Source organism: Chrysochloris asiatica, unplaced genomic scaffold, assembly GCF_000296735.1.
Source record: "Chrysochloris asiatica unplaced genomic scaffold, ChrAsi1.0 scaffold00038, whole genome shotgun sequence".
Lineage (NCBI taxonomy): Eukaryota > Metazoa > Chordata > Mammalia > Afrosoricida > Chrysochloridae > Chrysochloris > Chrysochloris asiatica.
In genome coordinates, this window is record NW_006408556.1 from 10,360,013 (window position 1) to 10,367,152 (window position 7,140).

At 39.7% G+C, this 7,140-nt stretch overlaps 1 pseudogene; it reads right to left on the reverse strand.

Moving 5' to 3' along the window:
• Positions 1-5,773: 5,773 nt before the first annotated feature.
• Positions 5,774-6,683, reverse strand: LOC102835919 (annotated as a pseudogene).
• Between the last annotated feature and the right edge of the window lie 457 nt (positions 6,684-7,140).

Consider the following 7,140-nt stretch of genomic DNA (forward strand, 5'->3'; position numbering starts at 1 on the left):
TTCACAGGTGTTGTCTGTTTCCCTGCTATATGGCAGTTGGTATTGATTCTTGCCTGGGTTTTGGTGTTTTATAGGATGTGATTGTAGGTTGGCTGTATGGTAGCAGTTGCTGACTCTTCTTGTGTAATATAGGGAGACAAAGAGTCCTCCAAAGGCAGAAGGGGGAGCATATAACAGCAAAACAGTACCAGCAAAAAAAAAAAAGACTAAAAAACAGCAACAACAAAAACAAGACTGATAACTGCAGTCTCTATTCACAGAAAAGAGAGAGTAGGGAGAGAAGAAGAAGAAGGAAGAACAAATAAAGAAAGAAAAGAAAAAGAAAAATATATATTAAAAAAAAAAAAATCCATAGCCTAATATGAGGTCTCTTTCCCTCCCTACAGCCCTCTCCTTCTCTTTCCTGTGTTAAAAAATGCAGGAACAAAAAGCAAACAAGAAAAGTTCAAGACCTGCTCTTGGGCTGAGTATCTGTCGGCTGTTTGGTTTTAAGTGGATACTGTCTCTTTAAATTTCAAGGAGATCTATGCACATATGTAATAGAATCCTATGAGGGTGGGGCTGGAGTATCCACTAGCTCAGGCACCCCTATAGTTACCAGAATGGAGGTACACAGACAGCAAGGGACCAACGAAAAAATACCAAAAAGAAAAAAAAGAATGTCCACACTTCTGTCTCTGCGGCTCTGTCAGGAGTCTGTGGCTCCTCTGATCCTTTCCTCACTTGAGCCCACACAAAATGGCGGCTCCTGGAGCAGCTGAGCATCCCGAACCAGGAAACAATGGATTTCTTGCTTCTGCCACAAACTCCCCAGCTGTAAGTCTTCCAACCTTCTAAATATTCCTTTATATGTGGTTCAGAGTACTGGGACCATTCCCTGAGCCTTCTTGGTCCTGTATTCTGTGTTGTTCTCGGCAGAGCTCATCACTACACTTCCACCCGATCCGCCATTTTTTCCCGAAATCCAGATTATATCATCATGCTTGCTGGAAGTGAAGAGGATTTGAAAAATTTACTGATAATGATATTTACTGTACCCAAATATAAGGAAACAAAAATCCTCACAATTGGACCAATAATAATATCATGATAAAGGGAGAAAAGGTTGAAGTTGTCAAAGACTTCATTTTGCTTTGCTCCACAATGAATACGTAGGGAAGCAGCAGCCCAAACAATCAAAGGACAGATTGTGTTAGACAAAGCTGCTGAGAAAGACCTGTTTGACAACTTTTTTCAAGAGTAAAGATGTCAGTTTGAAGACTAATGTGCACCTAATCCAAGATATAGTATTTTCAATCACTTCCTATGTATGTGAAAGTTGGACAATGAATAAGGCAGACCTCAGAAGAATCAATGCACTTGAATTATGATATTATTGAAGAATATTGAACATACCATGGACTACCAGAAGAATAAACAAATCTATGTTGTAAGAAGTACAGCCTAGCTTTTGCTTAGAAGCTAGGATGGCAAGACTTCATCTCTCATACTTTGGACATGTGGTCAGGAGGGACCAATCCCTGGAAAAGGACATCATGTTTGAAAATGTGGAGGATCAGTGAAAAATTGGAAGACCTCCAACAAGATGGATTGACAGAATGGCATAAAAAATGGCCTCAAACATGACAAAAATTTTGAGGATGGCGCAGGACCCAACAGTGTTTCATTCTGTTGTGAATAGGGTCACTATGAGACAAAATTGACTTGAAAGTGTCAGGCAATTATGACAAGGAAAAGAAGAGGGTCTCAAATCACTCTGCATATAGCCAGTCTCAGCAAAAACAAGCCAACCTCAGCAATGAGGAAGTTCTGAGAAGAGGAGTAAGTAAGAAGGGGAATCATTGTAAGGGGAAAATAAAGTTAGTCAATAATAAGATAAGAAAAGACAAATTCCTAAGAAGAAAATTAGACCAGCTTCAGCAGTAAGGAGATGGGTGTGGCACTGTAGGATCAGCACTGGACTGCAAATTACAAGGTCAGCTGCTCCTTGGAAACCCTAAATAGGATCACTATGAGTTGGAACCAACTGGACAGCACTTAACAACAACAATAGAGGGTAAAATTAGTCAGTCATGAGACTGGGGAACAAGACTCAGAAGTAAGCATATTTAGACAAGTTCCCCAATTTAACTGCTTGGACACTTGAACCGGGAGTACAGCTGACAGAAAGAAATATAAAGGGAAAGCCAAATTGTATTCAGGGCTCTACCTCAATTGTGAGGTTGTTATTGTTAAGTACCGTGGAGTCGGTTCCCACTCATAGTGACGCTGCACAAGGTTTCCGAGGCTGTAAATCTTTACAGCAGCAGAAAGCCTCATCTTTCTCCCACGGAATGACTGGTAGTTTTGTACTGCCGACCTTGAGGTTAGCAGCCTGATTTGTAACCACTACACTACAAGAGTCCTTTATCTTTCTGTAAGGTTGTCTATGCTAATGAATCATGCCTATCTTTTATTTACCTGAACATCTTGTCTTTCTAACCTCTTTTTTGAGGGGTAAGTGTCATATACCTTCCTAATTCTTTGGAAGGGCAGTCACACAATTCCATGGACAACATTTCAACTGTGACAATGATGCCTAAGAACAACAACACAGCAAATTTCTTCCAACGATAACTGAAAAATGACTGTAGCCAGACGTTGACTGATTTTCAAAATTTGAGCCATTTTTGCCAGGATAAATCTCATTAATCAAGATTTGTAATCATTTTTATATGTTGCTGGGTTCAAGTTGCTAGTATTTTGTTTAGAATTTTTTACATTTATATTCATAAAGGATATTAGCCTGTGTTTTTCTTGGGATCCTTGTCTGGTTTTAATATCAGATAATACTGGCATCATAAAAAGAACTGAGAAATATTTTGCATTCCTCCTGTGTCTCAGAAGAGTTTGTTAGTGATCAGTAAATTCTTAAATACTCTTTGGTAGACTTCACCAGTGAGGTTGATTTGGTCCTGGGCTTTTCTTTAGGGGCAGTCTTTTCTTTATTTTTCTATACTAATTTAATCTCTGGTAGCGTAGTGGTTACGAATCAGGCTGTGAACCTTAAGGTCAGCGGTTCGAAACTACCAGCCGCTCCGCGGGAGAAAGATGAGGCTTTCTACTCCCGTAAAGATTTACACCCTCGGAAACCCTGTACAGGGTCGCTATGGGTCGGAACCGACTCGATGGCACTTAACAACAACAACAACAATTTAATCTCCATATTTATTTAGGTACATTCATATTTTGTTTTCCTTTTTAAGTCAGTTTAAGCAGTTTGTATCTTCATAGGAATTTGTGTTTCATCTAGGTTATCTCATCTGTTGGCAAACAATTGTTCAGAATATTCCTTTAGACTCCCTTTTATCTGTAAGGTTGCCAGAAATGTTTCAGTAATTTGAATTTCTCCCTCCCTTCCTAAGCCCCTTCAGGGTCAGACTAAAGATTTGATAATTTTGTTGATCTTTCTATAGAACTGACTTACTGTCTCAATTGCTATTTATCACCTTATGCAGCTGATGCTCAGGTATAGCTTCTAATTATTTTTAACAAACACCCTCAGGGACTATGCTTTCTGCTCTGAGCTCTGAGTCAGAGCAAATAAAGATCGCTGTACAGGTGGGGCTTTCCAGGGAACCAAAGTCAAATAAAATAATTCTCTAAGAATGGGAGTTTGAAGGAACTCTAGCCCTACTCGGATCCCTGTGATCATTGCCAGATTCCTGGTTTTCATTATGATTGTAGGATACTCCTCAGATAGCTGTAAGCCTTTGTTTAACTGCCAGAGATCTGGAAATGTAGATTCCAATGATTTTTTCCAAGGTCCTTCTTTTTTGTAGAGAAGATTTTTGGGCTTTACTTTATTTTGGGGCTTTACTTTATTTTTGACATCACTATCTTTATCTATCTTAGGAGCTCTGGTAGCATAGTGGTTACGAATCGGGCTGCGAACCACAAGGTCAGCAGTTCGAAACTATCAGCTGCTCCACGGGAGAAAGATGAGACTTTCTGCTCCCGTAAAGATTTACAGCCTCGGAAACCATGTGCAGGGTCACTATGGGTCGGAACCGACTCGACGGCACTTAACAACAACAACATCTTTATCTATATGCCCTTTGTTGTTGTTGTTGCTGTGAAGTGCCGTCAAATTGATTCCAACCAATAGGGACCCTGTATAGGGTTTCCAAGGATCACCTGGTGAGCTTGAACCACCGATGTTGCAGTTCAAACAGCTTTGCAGTCTGGTGCATTACCTCACAGCGCCACACCAGGACTTTGCCCCTAGATAACCAATTATCATTTAAAACAAAATATTAACCATTATTAGTCTTCCTTTTGCCCATACAAAGTACAACTTTAGAAGACATAGCACTAACTCTGTCAGTTACATTTTATGAGTTTTCTTATAGAGATCTGGGATCTGGTTTCAGAACAGTTGGAAGTCCACCACTATGATATGCACCGTTTCTATGTCTGGCCCTAAACCCTTTAGTGACTACTCATTCTTCTATATTCATGAAGATGTTGGAATCTGCACATTCCAGATAGGAATTCTTGTTCCTTCCAACTACACTGAAGAAAATTATTGGTTGTTGGATAACCATACAACTCTTACTGGACAACATCAGTGAGTAAAATCTTTGTGTCAAGCCACTGAGATGTGGGGAATCTTTGCAACCAAATCATGGCTTGTCTACGCAACACAGTATATTTGTTATATATATTTCCTACTGTCCTTAGTATATAAAAATGAATGTCAATCTTGTATATCATACGTAGTCTTTTTCAAAGCTCAGAAAACAGATCAGAGGAATTGTTTCCACCTCAAGAAGTATGATACACATTCCTGCTTAATTCTGTCTCCATTTTCTTTGTTGTTGTTAGGTGCCTTCCAATCAATGCCCACTCACAGCAACCCTGTTCACAACAGAAGTAAACACTGTCTGGTCCTGTGTCATCCTCACAATTGTTATGTTTGATTCCATTGTTGACACAGATGGACTGTGTCTGTCCATCTAATTGGGGTTCTTCCTCTTTTTCATTGACCCTCCACTTTATTAAGCATGATATCTTTCTCCAGTCCCTCCTAACCACATGTCCAAAGTATGAGAGACAAAATTTCCCTATCCTGGTTTCTAAGGAGCATTCTAGCTGTACTTCTTGTAGTACAGATTAGTTTGCTCTTCTGGCAGTCCATGGTGGTCGGGGTGGTAGTGGTGATGTGCTGTGGAGTCAGTTCCGACACATAGCAACTCCATATAGGGTTTCTGAGGCTGTAAGTCTTTACAGGAGCAGAAAGCCTCATCTTTCTCTGTGGAACAGTTGGTAGTTCCCAACTGCTGACCTTGAGGTTAGCAGCCTGACTCATAACCACTACGCTACCAGAGCTCCTTTCTGAAAAATTGGACAATGAATAAGAAAGACCTTAGAAGAATTGATCCATTTGAATTATATCATTGGAAAAGAATATTCAAAGTCTGGCAGTCCATAGTACTTTCAGTATTCTTTGCAAATGCATAATTCAAATGCATCAATTCTTCTAAGGGCATTCTTATTCATTGTCCAACTTTTCAATCATCTCAGATACACCAATATGCATATGTGGTGATTGAAAATACCTACTGAAACCTTTTATTCTGTTCTTTTTGGTGCTTAAGGAAAATAGCTTTGTCCATAAATCATGATGGCCTGGACTTCTGACACCAGTGTGTGTCTGGCCAATTGGGAATCAGGCCAAACTGTAGTCTTAGGTCGAGTCAGTTGATAAATGGCACTTAACTGATTATTTCTTTCATATAACCTTCAATAAGAACTCATAAGTAGCATTGATTATGCCCCAAGAGGTGAGGGACTGGTGGTAATTCTGATGGGCACCTCTGAAAATATCAATTTCCTGTTCCCTTCTAGGTAATTAAAAAAATTTTTTTTGGAAACCTTAGGAAAAGACGGAAATCCCCACCAATCTGAGATTGCATATTTGTTTATACAACATTAATTGGAAAAGACGAGAATCCCATCATGGCATCCAGTAGGCCTCCACAGATAAAACCATTGACCAATTGAATGCTGTGAACCATTGCAGTAGGCAAATATTCCTTAACAGAGCCTCGAAGGCTAAAAACAAGGGCATTGCTAGATCTATTGTGGAGAAGAATGAGGTCCAAGCCTTGATAACAATCTCTAATTCCATGGCACTGTAGTGACTTGAAGGCCTGGTAAGTGTTTATAAATTTTTCATGATGTTTGTGGTTGCGAAGCAATGTTTAAACTCTTTCCAATGGAGTGAATAATGTTTCTATTGTCCCTGCAAGTATGGCTACCGTACTACGAGTTGCAAACGCTGTAATACTGACATGTTTATGGAGAAGGCAAGATAACTTCTCATACAGACCAAACATTAGCTCCAGTGTAATTGTCTTCTGCATTAACAGAGGAAGGATTCCTTGACACAAGTTTCAGAATCCATCGCTTCTCCACCGAAGTATTGCATCCTGGGTATTGATTCCATATAGCTGCTGCAGAAACAGGACCTTCTGCTTGGGAAATGTGGTTACTACGTTGTTGAGGGCTGCAGAGCAGTCCCACAAGTAATGTTTCATTTGACCAACTTTTGTAATGTGAGGCCGTATGTCTTGTTTGGAAGATGTTAGCATGGGTGGCCTCTTTTCATGAGTTTATGTTGCTTAATCCATCATGTTGCTTAAGATCTTTTTTCTTCATGAAGGATTTTTTTTAAACCTGTAATATCTTCTGAGCCTGGTGTTTTGACGGGTGGTAGCTTTCTGATAGCTTTCCCTATTTCTTCCATTGTTTCTGATTTGTTAGACTCTGTCTTCTGGAGTCAATTTTGATAACTAGATTTCCCATGGCCACCTGTGTCCAGGCCCCATGCCTGGATAAGTGAGTTAGCGAGCCACTACCCACGCAGGCGTTGACCTTGAGCAATGCCTTCCATCATCTTTTGTTGCTTTCTGTATCATTAATTTTTTTATCCATATAATTCTGCGATATTGCAACTTGAGGCTTTGACATTTTTTTCTTTAGTTCTTTCAGCTTGAGTAACGTTGAGCATGTTCTTTCATTTAGACTGTTATCTGTCATTGGTTCTCTGTCCAAAGACCTCCCTTTAGTATTTTTTGTAATATTGGTCTTGTTTTT